Consider the following 18,520-nt stretch of genomic DNA (forward strand, 5'->3'; position numbering starts at 1 on the left):
GGGCATTAGAGGGACAGCAAGAATGCCAATTTGTCTGGGGAAGAACAGACACATTCCTGGTGAGCTAGGAAGACATGGCAAAGAGCTGATGTCAGAGGTGACAGACTGAGCAGCATCTAAAGGGTACTAGAAGGACTCAGCTTCACAAGTCTTTGCAGGATAACTTTACACTGAGCAGAGAAGCATGTCCTGACTCACGTTTTAACCACAGTATTGTACATCCTGTGTCAACAACAGTCTGAAGCAGGGCAAGAGCAGCAGTTAGGAGATTACTGTAATAGTCCAAACAAGAAGCAATTGTGACTTCATGACATGGATTGCAGTAGAAGCTGTGAGAAATGAACCAATTCTGGATATATTTTGAAGGGAGAGATGACATAATTTGCTGATGGATTGAACGTGGAATGTGAGAGACACTGTGTCTCCAAGATTTTTGCCCGGAACACTTGAGAGAATGGAAGCCACCATTAATATGAGGAAGACTGTGGAAGAAAAAGGTAGGCAGAGGAAGAGGAGAGATCAACAGCTGAGTTTGAGGCATGTTAAGTTTGAGATGTACATTGGACATCCATGTGGAGCTATTGAGTATTATGAGTTAGGATTCAGGGTAAATGTCTGTGCTGGAAACATAAATTTGGGTATTATCAGCATATAGATGATATTTAAAGACATGAGATCATCAAGGAAATCAATATAGAAAAAGGAGAAAAGAGTCCTGGAGCACTTAAATGTTAAACAGTCGGTGTGGAGGAGTGAGGAGGACCCAGAAAAAGAGACTGAGAATGAGCACACACTGATGCAGGCAGAGACCAAAAAAGAGGAGTTAGCAATGGAATCAAATGCTTTGATAAGTCAAGTAAGATAAAAAATGACCATTTAATTAAAACATATGGAAGTCTTTGCTGACCATGGCAAGAGCAGTTTCAGTGAGTAAATAAAGGGAGAGCTAGAATGGAGGGGATTCAAGAGAAAAATGTAAGGAGAGAGGTGTTTAGACAGTGAATATGGATCATCTTTCAGGATGTTACTTTTATCCTACTTAATTTTCTTCTCCCTCAGTCTCTATACCACCTAGGACCAATGTGCTTACTTGCGCATTTTTATGATCACCCTCAGTGATACTTAGTTTTCAATTGTGTTTGTATCTTCTTTCCAGCTAATTTGGAAGCTCTTATTGGAAAGAATCAGTATCTCCTTTCACATCTGCAACACTCCCCTCAGTGCTTTGCACACTTCTGTGCCCATGATGAGTGTACTAATCTGTTCTCACATTGCTATAAAGAACTATCTGAGACTGGATAATTTATAAAGAAAAGAGTTTTAACTGACTCACGGTTCTACAGGCCGTACAAGAAGCATGGCTGGGGAGGCCTCAGGAAACTTACAATCATGGTGGAAAGCGAAGGGCAAGCAGGCATGTCTTACATGGCCGGAGAAGGAGGAAGAGAGACAACAGGGAGGTGCTACACACTTTTGAACAACCAGATCTTGTGATAACTGACTCACTATCACGAAAAGAGCAAGTAGAAAGTCTGCCCCCATGATCCAATCGCCTCCCACCAGGCCCCTTCTCCAATATTGGAGATTACAATTTGGACATGAGATGTGGGCAGGGACACAAATCCAAACCATATCAATGAGTATCCAAAAATACATGGCAAACCAAATAAATATTTCTCCAATGACTTTCTCTGTCCCTTTTCCTAGCTTTTAACTACTTCAAGCAACTTGTAGATTAAATTTCTGTTCTTCAATTTGACATTTAAGGACCTTCATAAAATGGCCCTACCCAAAATCTGTCTCTTAGTATTTTCTTATACAGCCCTCTGCTTTAGTCAGGATATTTTGTTGACTTTACTGAAAAAAAGCTGCTCATTTTCACCTATTATTTTAATTATGATACTATCTTTTGGAAATTCTTCATTCAATCCAAGGGCATTTGTCCTCTTAGAAACTAACCAAGGAATAGCTCTGGTCCCATATTTGGATGCTTTTTGCTTTAATATATAGCTACCCCAGATTTTAGGTATCATATCTATGTCAACCTCATGAGGTATTTCCTGTGCTGTCTATTGCACTCCATAATTCTACTTTTATATTTGTTCCACTTAAAAAAACATCCTAGACCAAGCTTAGCATTTTTGGTTTTCTGTTTCTCCTATTCATTAACTAGCACTTTCAGTATCAGTGAAAAATAAAACGAGAAATAAAGTATTACTACAGGTAAAGTCTTTTAAATAAGGATTAATACATGATAGAATGAATAAATAAATGATGGATGGATGGATGGATGGATGAATGGAAATGGCTTTTACATTGTACAGTTATCTAATAGAGCATATATTATCCTGTGTAATCTACACAAGAGCTGTCAGGTCTGGGTAGCATACATTTAGCAGATGATAAAATAGTTTCAAAAAGGTTAACCTTCCCAAAGTTTTTCCAGGACACTGGAACCCAAACTTCCTAATTCAGTTCTAGATTCAGAATCCAATTCCAAAACTACTGAAATCCAGTTATTCTCTCTTTCCACCATGGTTGCTTGCTGGAAATAAATACATAAGTAAAACCACTGGAATCCTAACTCAAAATTGTTTTCAAAGCATGTTCATTTAGAATTGATGAGATTTTGCTGAATCTGTTTTCCAGTGAAATTGTAATTCTACTATTATGTTCTTTTCCTCCTTAATAACAAACTTATAGTCTCACAACTGGTTTGATTACTTAACAAAATATCAGCATAGCAAAGTACATAGTTCTTTAACAACTTTCTTTCCTTTTGATTCTGTACCTCTACAAAGCTTTGTCAAACTACCACTGACTCAAACGGTAATGGTACACAAGCTAGAAATGTACTCTGGGAATACATTTTCTCTTCGGAGTGAACATCTTTCTGCCACATGTTCATTCTCTTAGATTTCTGATCTTAAGAGCACAAAACAAATAATGGTTTATTAATCAAATGTTTTCTTGAGCCTATTTGAACTCCACATCTTAGATATATTTTAAAAGATGTTCTACTTACTTCCTTAGTGTGGAAACTTGTGAATTTTGAAAGCTTTCTTAACCATCTTAGATCATTGAGATACCATTCGAGATCTGAGTGAATAATTAACTGGCAGGTACCCCAACATGACTGAATCCTTCAAGATTAACAATAAAAATCTGACAATCTCATTTGCTTTATGTTTGGTCATGGGATCTAAGGAAAAAAAACTAAGAAATAAGAGTTATATGGCAACATATGATGCTATAAAGGAAATATACTCTCTAGTTAAGACAGCCACTCAGCATCCCAAGTGCCCTCAGTGTATAACTTATACCCTAAAGTCATCTGTCCTAAAACTTGAAGTTGTGTTGAGATTTTCAGAGAAATTATGTACAAAACCAACGTGCTATTTTTTATAATTATCTTGATAAAGGAATATAAAGTTGGGACAATTTAACTTAAATTTAACCATATATTAGTGAATAAATTTCTTATTTTATATAACACTAAATGCTTTTTGGTTATTTTCATGGTGAATTGTGAATCTATAATGTAGACGTTTTGGATTTTAAAAGCTTCTATAATTCAAAATAAAATGAGTTCTATTAGACTCATGTTAATTTTGTAGGAATGATCTTCCCATTGAGTAAGATATTAAGATACTTTAGACTTTGTATCTGAAGTCTATATATTTCTATATGTTAAGTCCCAGGTTCACTACTTCTATCTTGTGTCTTAGGTTTCAGAATTAATGAATGAGACAGAAACTCTCCATATATTGCAGAGGAATATAACAAGCTGATTGAAAAACTAGGTATATGCTTTCTTTTATCATTTCTAAAAAAAGAATAAAAATGTAATTAATTAACCTTGCATACTATCCTCTCTTTTGCCAAACCTTAATTAGGTTCTTGGAAGTGGATACCCTTCAATGAAAATGAACAAAAATAGCCCTCGATGAAACGATTACAAAATGAGTTTTCTCATTGAGGAGTAAAGATGAGACATGAAAAATATGAGCTTCTGCAGCAGGCATTTTTCATGCTTTTTTACAATGTGAGCAAATGGAGGGTGAAGAAACAGCCTTCACCTCTCATATGCTCTACTATGCTCCAAGATTTACAGTAACTCTTTAAGATAAAAAAATTAAAAAAAAAATTAAAAACCTGCACAAAATGGGAAATTGTCAGTCACTAGGAAGGTGACTATCAAGTATATTTTCCTGTGGATGCTTTACAATGAGTTGATGACTGTTAACCAGACTAAGACCATGACTTTGAGGAGCAACAAAATTTGAAAATAGGAGCTTCCAAACAAAAGGATGTTGTTTCCCCAGTGTAATTTGTTTTGAAAAGCTACTGCCTAGCAAGCACTGCATAAATTCTATTTCACTCATGACAAAACTGCACTTGGATTTTTACTAAGCAAAGTCATAGTCAGAAGAGAAAGAAATCTGATCATATGCATCATTTTTAATGTAAAAATTCACACTTTTCTTGATTCTGACAATGAGGTGATTTGTAAAGTGCGCTAATTGTGGTCAATTATTACAGTCCTTCAGCGCCACCTAGTGTTTTCCATATAATGGTATAGCCCAGTTCACCTATGAAACCAAACTAACAATAGTCATACATCCCAAATAAAAGGAAACAAGAAGACCTCAAAGTTTAATTTTGATATCTCATAGTCAAAGTATTTTCTATTGTTTTATTTTAATAATCTTAAATTGCTGAAAAGCCTTTGTCTCTTTTGTTGAACTAAGTCTTTTGCATGTTTGGGTTCATCCCATTGATAAATGCCTAATTGCCATTGTTCCCTGGAAAACCAGAGTAACTATAAGGTTAACCCTGTTTTTATAAAAGCTAAGTCATTTCATAATCGATTCATTTTAGAGTGGAATACCTACACATATAAGAAGCAGCAAAGCAGCATGAAAATAAAGGTGACCATTGAATACCTAGTTTTTGTGAGGTGACAAACAAAATTGGCTGAGCACACTCTCAGGTTATTTTTGTTGGTCTCAAAAGAATGTTAAGGTGGGTGTCAGCCACTTCCCCATAACCTCATTACCAAATTGTAATAAAAGCATGTTTCATACCAGATTATGACACATATATATAGACATTTATTAGATAAATATGAAATAGCAAGCAAGTAAAAAAAACTGTTCATACAATATATCTTGATCTAAATAAAGTCTCAGCTGTATTCTTTTTAGTCCTGTTATAAATAAAGTTTCAGTGCCACAAAAGAAATAGCACTCAAATATAAAATTTTCTTTTTTTCTTCTCAGAAGGGCAATTTACTTCTATAGAAAGGTGCACCCTCACAGATGGAGCAATGGTGAGCGCACACCTGGACAGGGAAGGGGAAGAGGTTCTTATTCCTGACGCACATGGCCCCTGCCGCTGTGTTGTTCCCCTGCTGGCTAGGGTTAAGCCGCACAGGCTAAACTAATTCCGACTGGCTAGTTTAAAGAGAGTGATGGGGTGATGGTTTGGCGGGAAAAATGATGATGGCAGAGTAGGAAATCGGAATGAGTCTGGGTGGAGCAGGTAATCAGAATCAGTCAGGGTGGAGCAGGTGATCAAAAAAGGTTGCTTTATGAGGAAGTTAAGTTTAAAAGTAGAAGGCAAAGAATTGAACGTACTGACATACTGACTCTTTGAAGAGAAATTTAGGACTCATATCTAACAGTGCTCAAATAACTACCTTGCATGAGAGATTCACTAGAGGCAGGTGTAACAAATCATTGAAACAAAATTTTGTTATATTATGATCAGCATTAGGAAACCAGAAATTATCCTAAACCAATGGCTGGACACGGGAACCCTTACAGGTAAAGATTTAGGCACTATCCCTATGGATGAAAGCTACAGGCCTCTAATTTTATCTTATGGTAATTACTGAAGATAGTTTTGTCATAGAGAGGAAATGTGTTGTTAAAAAATGATCCACTTTGGCCAGGCACGGTGGCTCACGCCTGTAATCCCAGCACTTTGGGAGGCCAAGGCGGGCAGATCACAAGATCAGGAGTTCGAGACCAGCCTGGCCAACATTGTGAAACCCGGACTCCACTAAAAACACAAAAATTAGCCAGGCGTGGTGGCGCACGCCTGTAATCTCAGCTACTCAGAAGGCTGAGGCAGGAGAATCGCTTGAACCCAGGAGGCGGAGGTTGCAGTGAGCCAAGATCATGCCACTGCACTCCAGCCTGGGCAACACAGCAAGAATCCATCCCCCACCCCCCCCAAAAAAAGAAAAGAAAATGATCAGCTCAAGTGTCAAATATGTTCAGTATGCCACTGCATGACACTGACTAAGGAAACATGTACCCCTTTTTTCTTGAACACACATGAGAATGAGACCTTCTACATGCATGCCTTGAGAAAATATTATATTATTCTTGTTCTGATTTACTCTCTCTCAAATCTCTTTATCAAAGTAATTCAACAACTAGAAAAATGTCTTTGCGTCTAGATAAGAAGTGCTAGAATTGGGTCAGATAAAGAGCATTGTCTAAGGAAATAGAATTGCAGTCTGAATCTTTCAAATCCAGATACATACCAGGTTAATAGCTAGTTTAGACTGCTCATGGAAAAGCCAACATTACTGTGCAACTCTCATCATGTTGCACTTGTCAGGAGGAAGGAGAAAACTCACCATTTAGGCCTGAATGGCTTTTTTTTTTTCTATTTCAAGCCAAGTTAATAAATGAAAAAGAATCTACATTCCCTATAAAGCTTTTTCAATCTCTTCATTTACAAAGTGTGAATGGTAGCTTAAATGTAACAAGAGGAATCGTGATATTGCCTTGTACTCAATTCTCAAATAAATATATCAAAAGAGACCAAAGAAAATTGGCAATACAGGCATACCTAAGAGAGACTGAGAGTTCAGTTCCAGCCTATCTCAATAAAGCAAATCATACAGACTTTCTGATTTCCCAATGCATATAAAAGTTATGTTTGTGCTACACTGTAGTCTATTAAGGGTGTAATGGTATTATGTCTAAAAAAGCAATAGGCATACCTTAATTTTAAAATACTCATTTGCTTAAAATATGCTAACAATCTTCTGAGTTTTCAGCCAGTCATCATCTTTTTGCTGGTGGAGGGTCTTGCTTTGATTTTGTTGGTGGCTGACTGATCAGGGTGGTGGTTCCTGCAAGTCTGACTGTGACAGATCATACCTGTGGCTGTGGCAATTTCTTAAAATAAGACAACAGCAAAGTTTGCACACTGATTGACTCTTTCATAAAAGATAGAACACAATGCTATTTGATAGCATTTTACTCATGGTAGACTTCCTTCAAAACTGGAGTCAATCCTCTCAAACTCTGCTGCTGCCTTATCAGCTAAGTTTAATGAAATATTCTAAATCTTGTGTTGTCATTTCAACAATGTTCATAGTCACTTCACTAGAAGTAGATTCTATCTCTAGAAACTACTTTCTCTGTTCATCCATAAGAAGCAAGTCATCATCTGCTCTAATTTTATTATGAGATTGCAGCAATTCAGTCATATCTTCAGGCTCTATTTCTAATTCTAGTTTTCTTGCTATTTCTACCACATCTGAGGTGGCTTCCTCCACTGAAGTCTTGAACACTTCAACGTCATCCATGAGGGTTGGAATCAACTTTTTCCAAACTCCTATTGATGATATTTTAACCTCCTTCCATGAAACACATATGCTCTTGGGTGGCATCTAGAATGGTGAATCATTTTCAGAAGGTTTTCCATTTACTTTGCCCAGATTCATCAGAGGAACTATGAATGGCAGCTATAGCATTATAAAATGTATTTTTTAAACAATGAGACTTGAAAGTCAAAATTGCTTCTTGATCCATGGGCTACAGAATGGATGTTGTATTAGCAGGCATGAAAAAAACATTAACCTCGTACATCTCCATCAAAGCTCTTGGGTTACTAGGTACATTGTCAATGAGCAGTGATATCTGGAAAGGGATCCTTTTTGCTGAGCAGTAGGTCTCAATAGTTGGCTTTAAATATTCAGTAAACCATGTTGTAAACAGATTTGCTGTCATCCGGGCTGTGTTGTTTTATTTATAGAGCACAGGAAGAGATTTAGCATAATTCTTACGGGCCCCATGATTTTGAGAATGTTAAACAAGAATTGGCTTCAACTTAAGTTCATCACTTCATTAGCCTCGAAGAAGAGAGTTAGCCTGTCCTTTGAAGCCTTGAAGCCAGGCATTGACTTCTCCTCTCTAGCTATGAAAGTCCTAGATGACATCTTCCACTAAAAAGCTGTTTTGTCCACATTGAAAATCTGTGGTTTATTGTAGCCATCTTCATCAATTACTTTAGATAGGTCTTCTGGAAAACTTGCTGCAGCTTCTGTATCAGCACTTGTTGCTTCACCTTGCACTTTTATATTATGGAGATGGCTTCTTTTCTTAAACCTCATGAATCAACCTCTACTAGCTTCCGATTTTTCTTTGGCAGTTTTCTCACCTCTCTCAAACTTCATACAATTGAAATGAATTAAGGCCTTGCTCTGGATTAGGCATTGGCTTAAGAGAATATTGTGTCTGGTTTGATCTATTCAAGGTTGTTTTGCTTTCTTATTATTCATGTGTTGCCTGTAATAGCATTTTTAATTTTCTTGAAGAACTTTTTCTTTCATTAACAGCTTGCCTAATTGTGTAGCTCAAGGGACCTAGCTTTTGGCCTGTCTTGGCTTTGGGCATGCCTTCCTCACTACGCACAATGATTTCTAGCTTTTGATTTAAAATGAGAGATGTGAAACTCTCACTTGAATACTTAAAGGCCATTTTTAAGTTATTAATTGGCCTGGTTTTAATATTGTGTGTCTCAGGGATTAGGCCTGAAGAAAGGAAGAGAAGAGGACTGGCCAGTGAGTGGAAAAGTCAGAACACCCACAAATGCATTAAGTTTGCCATCTTATACAGGCATGGTTCATGGTGCCCCAAAACAATTGTAATAATATCAACGACCACTGATCACAGATCACCATAACAGCTATAATGATAATGAAAAAGTTTGAAATATTGCAAGAATTGCCAAAATGTGAAACAGAGACATGAAGTAAGCACATGCTGTTTGAAAATGGTGCCAACAGACTTCCTGGATGCAGGTTTACCAAAAGCCTTTGGTCTGTAAAAACAATATCTACAAAGTGCAATCAAACCAAGTATGTCTGTATTTTCTAGCATTAATAAATTTATTTTTTGAAAAATATACCACCAAAGACATCATTTTGTTTCAATACAATAGAAGATACATCGAGGCTAAAATAGCTCTTTCCTTTAGTGTTTAAAAAAAATCAGTAAATTCATCAGAGGGAACTGGATAGTGTAACAGGGCCTAACATATTAATATTATTATGCTAACTAGAACATTGAAAACGTACAAGTCTTAAGCTCTACAATGAACATTATTTCACACTAACACATATGCAAAACATTGGTCTGCATGTTGTCACAATAGGTGACTTGCTCAGTATGGCTTAAAGTTTGCTATAACATTCACATGTGCCTAACTACTTTACTACATTACTTTCAATAACAAAAACCACAATTACTTTTGCACCAACCTAGTATCTCTCCACTGACTCCGTGAAGGCCCACCTCCTCTTACTGATGAACCTCCAATTCTGAATTTTGAAGTTTGCTCAGATGTAGATAACCTCAACAGAATCTTAAATCCTAGAGGCAAAGACTATAAACATTCTAAAAATCTATGCAAAATATTGCGAATCTGTGTGTGTGTGTCCTTTTTCTTTTCCAGAAAGTGTGTTCCATAGCTTTAATCAGATGCTAAAGATGTCCCTACTCTGACTCAAAAGACCTAAGGAGTGTTGCCTGAGGGATTTAACTATCATCCCCCAATTATCTTGTTATTATGGATTTGTCTATTAGAACTACCCAAATTTCCCTGATAGGACTCAGAGAATCCTTGAGGAAGCCAGACCCTTTGCAGGTAAGTGTTTCCTTGCATTTCCCAGACCTAAAGTAACAGTTTCTGTGGTTAGGACTTGCATTTGACAGAGCACAGACTCTGGAGTGAGGCTGATCTGGGGCTGCAGTCCTGCTTTGACCCTCATTCCACGTGTGGCTATGGTCTGAGCCACCATTTGTGCTGCCTGGATCCCCACAGGAGCTCACTAAATGCTTTCTCTGCTTCTGTCCTTGCCCTTCTTCTGTCCATTCTCAATAGAGCAGCCTGACCAATCCTTTACAATGAGTCCCATTACCTGACTCCTCTGCCCCAAATCTTTTGTTTTTTCCTTTTTGAGACAGGGTTTCATTCTGTCACCCAGGCTGGAGTGTAGTGGTGCTATCAAAGCTCCCTGTAACCTGGATTTTCCAGGCTCAAGCGATCCTCCCAGCCCAGCCTCCCAAATAGCTGAGACTACAGGTGCAACACCACCACATCCAGCAAATTTTTTAAACTTTTTTCTAAATTTTTTAATTGTTTGTAAAGGCAGGGTCTCCCTACATTGTCCAGGCTGGTCTTGAACTCCTAGGCTCAAGTGATCCTCCTGCTTCAGCCTCCCAAAGTGCTGGGATTTAAGGCATGAGCCACCACTCCTGGCCCGAAATCTTCTAGAGATTCCCCATGTCAAAGGAAAAAAATGGCCTCAAACATGCCTACTCAGCTCCTCCTCCCCTTCTTCTCTCCTCTCTGACCTCAGCTCCTTCCACTCTCCCTGTCTCCCAGGTTCTCTTCTTCTGTCACAGTGGCCGCTTACTGTTTCTCAAATCTAAGGACCCTTTTCTCTTAGAGCCTGGGGTCTTTTCAGTTCCCAATGCACTTCTCTAAAATACCCTCATGGATCACTCCCTTCAATCCCAGGCCACCATTTTGGAGAGGTCCTCTTGAACCCTAAATTACCTAATGACCCCCCACAGCCTTTGCAGCTGCTCTTGGTATCCCTTTTCCCTTGCTTCATCCTTCTCCATTGCAACTATCACCATCTGACATATATCACTCGCTAGTTTATTTTTTCTATCTCCTTTTGTGTCTAACCAACCCTGTCCCTGCTTAATCCCTAGAACACGGATCAGCCAACTTTTTATGTAAAAGGCCATGTAGGAAATATTGTTGGCTTTGTGGGTCACACGGGTCTCTGTTGCAACTTCTCAATTCTGCCAATATGGGGGAAGGCAGCCATTGACAATACGTAAACAAATGAGTGTGGCTGTGTTTCAATAAAACTTTACTTATTTTGAGCAGATCATAGACCAAAAATAAAGTTAAAACTATAAAGCTTTTAGAAGGAAACATACAGAAATATTTTTCCAACCAGTGAATAGATAAAAAAATTTTCAGCCAGAAACAGAAAACAATAGACATAAAAGAAAAAATTGGTAAATTAGACACCATCAAAATTAGAAATTTCTGCCCATGTTAGATTGAAGAATCATGATCAAGAACATTCAAAGTAGATTGTCTTACTTCTTTCTGTGTTTAACCATATTTATAGTTATCAATATATATTTAAAGATGAGCATGTCTGTGTTTTAATTGAGTGAAGTTTTGTTTTTTTGAAGAGTATTTTGTTAAATAATAATAAACAGAGAGGAACGCATTTTAAAAACTTAATAAAAACAAGCAGCTACTGGATTTGGCCCAGGGGTAGTTTATAGTTTGCTGAAAGCTGCCCTAGAATAATAAACTCCATGAAGGCAGGGACTTTATCTGCTGTATTCACTTTTCTATCCCCATCACTTTGAAGAGTGACAAATACAAATTAGTTCCTCCATAAATATTTGTAGAATGAATTCCTGACTGTGACCAAGGTATCGGTTTCTCATCTGTAACATGAGGCGATAATGACAACTTTTAGGGTTATCAAAAATAAACAGTTCCCATGCCTATGTCCTGAATGGTATTGCCTAGGTTTTCTTCTAGGATTTTTATGGCTTTAGGTCTTACATTTAAGTCTTTAATCCATCTTGAGTTAATTTTTGTATAAAGTGTAAGGAAGCGTTCCAGTTTCAGTTTTCTGCATATGGCTAGCCAGCTTTCCCAGCACCATTTATTAAACAGGGAATCAACTCCCCATTGCTTGTTTGTGTCGGGTTTGTCAAAGATCAGATGGTTGTAGATGTGTGGTATTATTTCTGAGGCCTCTGTTCTGTTCCATTGGTCTATACTATGCAGCCATAAAAAAGGATGAGTTCACGTCATTTTCAGGGACATGGATGAAGCTGGAAACCATCATTCTCAGCAAACTAACACAAGAACAGAAAACCAAACAACTCATGTTCTCACTCATAAGTGGGAGTTGAACAATGAGAACACAAGGACACAGGGAGGGGAACATCGCACACCGGGGCCTGTCAGGGGTTGGGGTGCTGGGGGAGGGATAGCATTAGGGGAAATACCTAATGTAGGTGATGGGTTGATGGGTGCAGCAAACCACCATGGCACGTGTATACCTATGTAACCAATCTGCACATTCTGCACATGTATCCCAGAACTTAAACTATAATTTAAAAAAAGAAAAGAAAAAAATAAATAGTTCATGAAAGTATGTTACACACTAGCAGAACAAATAGATCATAGTTGTTACAATTATTCTAAACTTCTTACCTCAAGAAGAATATGGAAAACTTGGAGATAAACAGGAGTTAGAAGGAACTCAAAACTGTGTATTTGAGAAAACATTGAAGGGAAACAGGGCATTTTGTTTGGAGGAAACCCAGCAGAGGCATAGTCATTGCTATTCTAACTTTGAAGACTATTTTGAGCAAAATAAATTTGTCATATACTTTGTGGCACCAAAATGGGTAGAACTAGGATCACTGGGTAAATATTATGTGGAAACAGATGTCTGCTCACTGTAGGGAAACACTTATTTTTCCCTTTTTTTCACTCAGAATGATTAGATTTTTAATAGGTGATTTTTTTTCTGGCTTTCTTCTTTTATTATACTTTAAGTTCTGGGATACATGGGCGGAACGTGCAGGTTTGTTACATAGGTATACACGTGCCATGGTGGTTTGCTGCACCCATCAACTCATCACCTATATTAGGTATTTCTCCTAATGCTATCCCTCCCCTAGTCCCCCACTCCCTGACAGGCCTTGGTGTGTGATGTTCCCCTCCCTGTGTCCATATTTCTCATTGTTCAACTCCCACTTATAAGCGAGAATATGTGGTGTTCGGTTTTCTGTTCCTGTGTTAGTTTGCTGAGAATGATGGTTTCCAGCTTCATCCATGTCCCTGCAAACGACATAACCTCATCCTTTTTTATGGCTGCATAATATTCAATGGTGTCTATGTGCCACATTTTCGTTATCGATCCTATCATTGATGAGCATTTGGATTGGTTCCAAGTCTTTGCTATTGTGAATTGTGCTGCAATAAACATATGTGTGCATGTGTATTTATAGTAGAATGATTTATAATCTTTTGGGTATATACCCAGTAATGGGATTGCTGGGTCAAATGGTATTTCCAGTTCTAGATCCTTGAGGAATCGCTACACTGTCTTCCACAATGGTTGAACTAATTTACACTCCCATCAACAGTGTAAAAGCATTCCTATTTCTCCACATCCTCTCCAGCATCTGTTGTTTCCTGACTTTTTAATGATCGCCATTCTAACTGGCATGAGATGGTATCTCATTGTGATTTTGATTTGCATTTCTCTAACGACCAGTGATGATGAGCTTTTTTTCATAGTTTTTTGGCCGCATAAATGTCTTCTTTTGAGAAGTGTCTGTTTATATCCTTCACCCACTTTTTGATGGGATGGTTTGTTTCTTTCCATGGGCAAGGACTTCATGACTAAAACACCAAAAGCAATGGCAACAAAAGCCAAAATTGACAAATGGGATCTAATTAAACTAAAGAGCTTCTGCACAGCAAAAGAAGCTATCATCAGAGTGAACAGGCAACCTACAGAATGGGAGAAAATTTTTGCAATCTATCCATCTGACAAAGGGCTAATATCCAGAATCTATAAGGAACTTCAACAAATTTACAGAAAGCACTTTTTAATCATTCCTGGAGGTCAGAGGCTACATTCATTTTCTTCACCAATGTAGCTTAATGAACTAGCATGGGCTTTAAGGTGCATAATCAGTGTTAATTAAATGGATGGATGGGAGTGAAGAGTGAGTAATCTTCATAGCTAACCAAAGTTGGAGCAGCCTCCCTCAATTTGTGGATTAGAAAGTTCAAAGGAAACTTTTCAACCATTCGCCAGGATGTAGCCAACATGATATCTTACATTACTATGGTACCTTTGCCACAACTGAAGAACTAACATCACTATTTACTAATAATCACACTTTGTTCAGATTTCACTAGCTTTTCCACTAGTAATCTTTTTCTGTTCCAGGATTCCATTCAGGATACAAGACGACATTTAGTTGTCATGCCTCCTTAGGTGCCTTTGACTGTGAAAGTCTCTCAGGGTTCCTTTGTTTTTGATGACCTTGACAGTTTTGAGAAGGACTCGCCTGGTATATTGTAGAATGTCCTTCAATTTGAATTTGCCTAATGTTTTCCTCATTATTAAACTGAGGTTATAAGTTTGGAGGAGAAAGACAACAGAGTTAAAGTGTCATTTTTAATTACATTATATCAAGAGTATATACTATCAATGTGGTATCACTGTTGATGTTAACACTGATCATCAAGCTGAGGTAGTGTTTGTCAGATCTTTCCACTATAAAGTTACTTTTTTTTCCCTTTTCTCATTCTTCTTTTTTTTTTTTTTTTTTTTTTGAGACGGAGTCTCGCTCTGTCGCCCAGGCTGGAGTGCAGTGGCGCAATCTCGGCTCACTGCAAGCTCCTTTTTTCATTCTTATGTTCTTTGGAAGAAAATCACTATACACAGCCCACATTCAGGAGCAGGAGGAATTGAGCTCCATCTCTTGCAGGAGATAGTGTCTATGTAAATTATTTGGAATCTTTCCATAAGTGAGATGTGTCTCTCTCCCCATTTATTTATTTTTTTACTTGATCAATCATTTATACAAGTATGGATTCATAAGCATTTATTTTATCTTTAGGTTACAATCCAGTACTACCACTACATTTTTTTCTCTCTTCTGCAAATTTGTTTTTTTTTGTTTTGTTTTTGGTTTTTCGTTTTTCTTTTTGCTCTTCTTCCAGCTTTGGCCATTGGTAGTTCTTTTACCTCCTGTGCTTTTTAGACATGTTCCCATCTTTTTGTTTTTTGACTGCTTCCTTACTTTCTAGCAATACAAGATGCTCCAGGCTCATCCTGTACTTTCCCTGCCCCACCCCTAGAGCCAGCCATTTCCCCAAGGAGCCCTCATTCCTTAAATGAAAGAATTGTATTAGAAACCAAGATCTGTATTCTGGGTATGCTCCTTGCTAATAGAATGTCACTGCTTCTAGATCCTCTCAGCAGACAGAGCTAGAATATATATATATATATATATATATATATATATATATATATATCTCCTAATCCATGTAAATGGCTTATACATATCTACAATGAAGTCTGTATTTATGCATCTTTATATTAAGGGAAACATGACATCATATGGAGATTTCTATCTCTAATCCATAGTTGATTCACATGGCTCACTCTTGCCTCCTCCTGGCTTATCTAACATTACTCTCCAGCAGTGAGAAAACTGATTCCCATCATCTACCATTCATTTCTTAATTTGTTCAAATCCAGTATACATACATAGAAATTGTTAACCGTTTCTTAACATTAAGAATTTTACATGTGTGTTATTATGTTTTGTCTTCATAACAACTCATATAGATGAGGAAACTGATACTAGAGCTTTTAAACTACTTTCCCAAGGTCACACACCTACCAAGTCCCAGAACTGAAATTTGAATCAAAATCTGCCTGTATAAAAAGTCAATGACCTTGCTAGTTTACATATTGCTTTCCAATAATATAAAAAATGGAAAACTACTTTGTAATATATAGTTTGAAAATAAACAAATGTATTGTTTTCATTATAAAAGGTGTTTGTGTTTATTATAAAAATCTAGAAATCTTTATTTATCCAATAATATTATACAACATAAACAATTTAAAATGCATTTTTTACCTAATAAGTGCTTTGTAAGTATAATTTTTAATAACTGCTTAATGTTCCATTCAGTCAGTGAACCATAATCTGCTTAACCGTACTTCCATTGCTGGAAATGTAGATGGTTTCATATTCTTCACCAATGTAAAAAATGTTTAAATGCATTTGTATATCCAATAAATAGGATTACTGGGTCAAACTGTTCAAGGCTTTTAATGCATCTTGCCAAATTGCTATCATAGGAAGTTGTACTAATTTAACTCTCCCCAATATTATCTGAATGGTTGTTTCACTGACACGTTTTAATGTTGTTGTTTAAGAAAAATCTCTGCTCTACAAATGGTCATTAGAGTTGAGCTTTGTTCTTATTGTGACAAACTACAATTTAATTTACTCAAGCCCCTACTTCCAGATATTGATTGTAAAAAAAAAAAAAAGTTCAGCTTTTTCTACAGAATCCTGATTAAACAATGAAAAAGTATGTTGTCTTTTGACATTATAAAGTATGTATTTATTTTTTCTGCCCTCCCCCCATATTATAAAGTATTGTTCTTATTAATAAGTCTTTTGACAGAACATGCTTCTGCCTCTAAGGCTTAGTCTTGGTTTGCTTACCACTCTTTAATTAAGAATTTCTGATAAGATCAGTAAAATAAATCAACCACTATTTGTATCTGTAGTTCTTTGGCTATCATGCTCTGATCTTGGCCCCAAGCTTATTGTAAGGAGTTCCAAAATCAACATGTTAACCAAGAGTTATTTGTACATTGAATACGTATTATATATCTCATAAAGGCAGACCACTATTTTCCAATGTATGTGTCTGTTATTGTGAAAAATACAGATTTACTTCAAAGCACTGCTGAATTCATAAGAGCTTTTGTCACCAAGTGTTTTCTCAGAAGATCCTGAAAATACAAAGCTATTATGGAAGTTTTAGAGATGTGGGAACATTAAAAAGTTTTCATCATATTCAAAAATGTTGAACACTGCTTAAATATGTTTCAGAGCACATGTGTACATTTGGTGGCATTAGGCAAGGCATGCACTTGCTAAACACATTAAACCAAATGTCATTCAAATAGTTCTTCTTCAGCTTGTGTTCAACATTAGGTAAAAATTGAGGGGCTTTTCTTGTTTTTTTTGTTTTTTTTTTTGTTTGTTTGTTTTTGAGACAGAGTCTCACTATGTTGCCCAGGCTGGAGTGCAGTGGCAAGGTCTCTGCTCACTGCAACCTCTACTTCCCAGGTTCAAGTGATTCTCCCAGCTCAGCCTCCCAAGTAGCTGGGGTTACAGGTGCCCACCATCGCACCCGGCTAATTGTTGTATTTTTAGTAAAGATGGGGCTTCACCATGTTGGCCAGGCTGGTCTCAAACTCCTGACCTCAGGTAATCCACCCGCCTGGGCCTCCCAAAGTGCTGGGATTACAGGCGTGAGCCACCATGCCAGGCCAGTTATCGTATCCTTTTCTGAGATGTTCAAGCACTGTCTTCTTTCAATGAGGGATGCTGCAACAATCTAAAAAAAGTTTAAAAATTGACAATGGCACCCACGCTGAAGGCAAAATTTTCCTTAAGACCACAGTATGAATTTGGGTGAATGTAGGCACAACACAAATCTTCAGTTACTATATGTGTGTACCCAGTCTCTAACATCGATCTCAGGCATTTCCCGCAGTGTAGATCAGACATGTAGTCAGTGTAGGATCAAGAGGAACTATAGGGAAGCTGAGTCCCCATTGGCTGATGAGGGCAGTGGATTCCTTTGCTACCATTTAAATATCCTCAAAGCTTGAGTGACTGTGCTAAGACTAACACTAGGCAAAAATAAAGGAGAATAATATTTATAAAGCAAAATGGGAGCACTGCTACTCAACTCTGCTGTAAGACTGCAAAACCTTACAATTGTTTTACAGGAAGGAGCAGTGAAGCAGGAAATTGCTAATGCAGCATATATGGAAAAAGAGAGGACACGTAAGGATATCAAGCAAAGATGCCAAGATTTTAATATCTACCAAAAGCCACTACAACAGAGACTAAAGGGTACAGAGTAAGCACTCAAGAAGTTAAATGTCACCTAATTAATTATAGATTTGGGCTTGATTAGCTTTAAGGAAGCTTATGAAGAAAGGAAATGGGGTTAATCTGTTGTATTTAGTTAGAAGGGAGTTAGCAGGCATCCTTCTTTCTCACCAGCTTTGATCTGCCACTGCACTTATTTCTAATAAAACATGGTAGCTATTCCATATGGCATGGGATGCAAACATGTAGTCATTCTTTCAGCATCTTATAGAACTTATTTCTCACATACAGATTTTAAGACATACATTATATCTTTAAACCTTATAATACCTAATGTTCAACATAAAAGAGACTCCAGAGGACATGTAGACATAACTTTTAAGGAAATTCATTTCTAGATCCTCAACATTCACATATATTCTTTCTTAAAACTAATTTTCTTATCTCGCATCCAGATCTTGGTTTCTGAATACTATTCT

At 37.2% G+C, this 18,520-nt stretch overlaps 1 protein-coding gene across 1 annotated transcript in view; it reads right to left on the reverse strand.

Annotated features, from left to right (window-relative positions):
* Positions 1-18,520, reverse strand: part of NXPH1 (neurexophilin 1) — a 382,907-nt gene that overhangs the window by 329,852 nt on the left and 34,535 nt on the right. The window lies entirely within an intron of this gene.

Source organism: Symphalangus syndactylus, chromosome 3 (assembly GCF_028878055.3).
Source record: "Symphalangus syndactylus isolate Jambi chromosome 3, NHGRI_mSymSyn1-v2.1_pri, whole genome shotgun sequence".
NCBI classification, from domain to species: Eukaryota; Metazoa; Chordata; class Mammalia; order Primates; family Hylobatidae; genus Symphalangus; species Symphalangus syndactylus.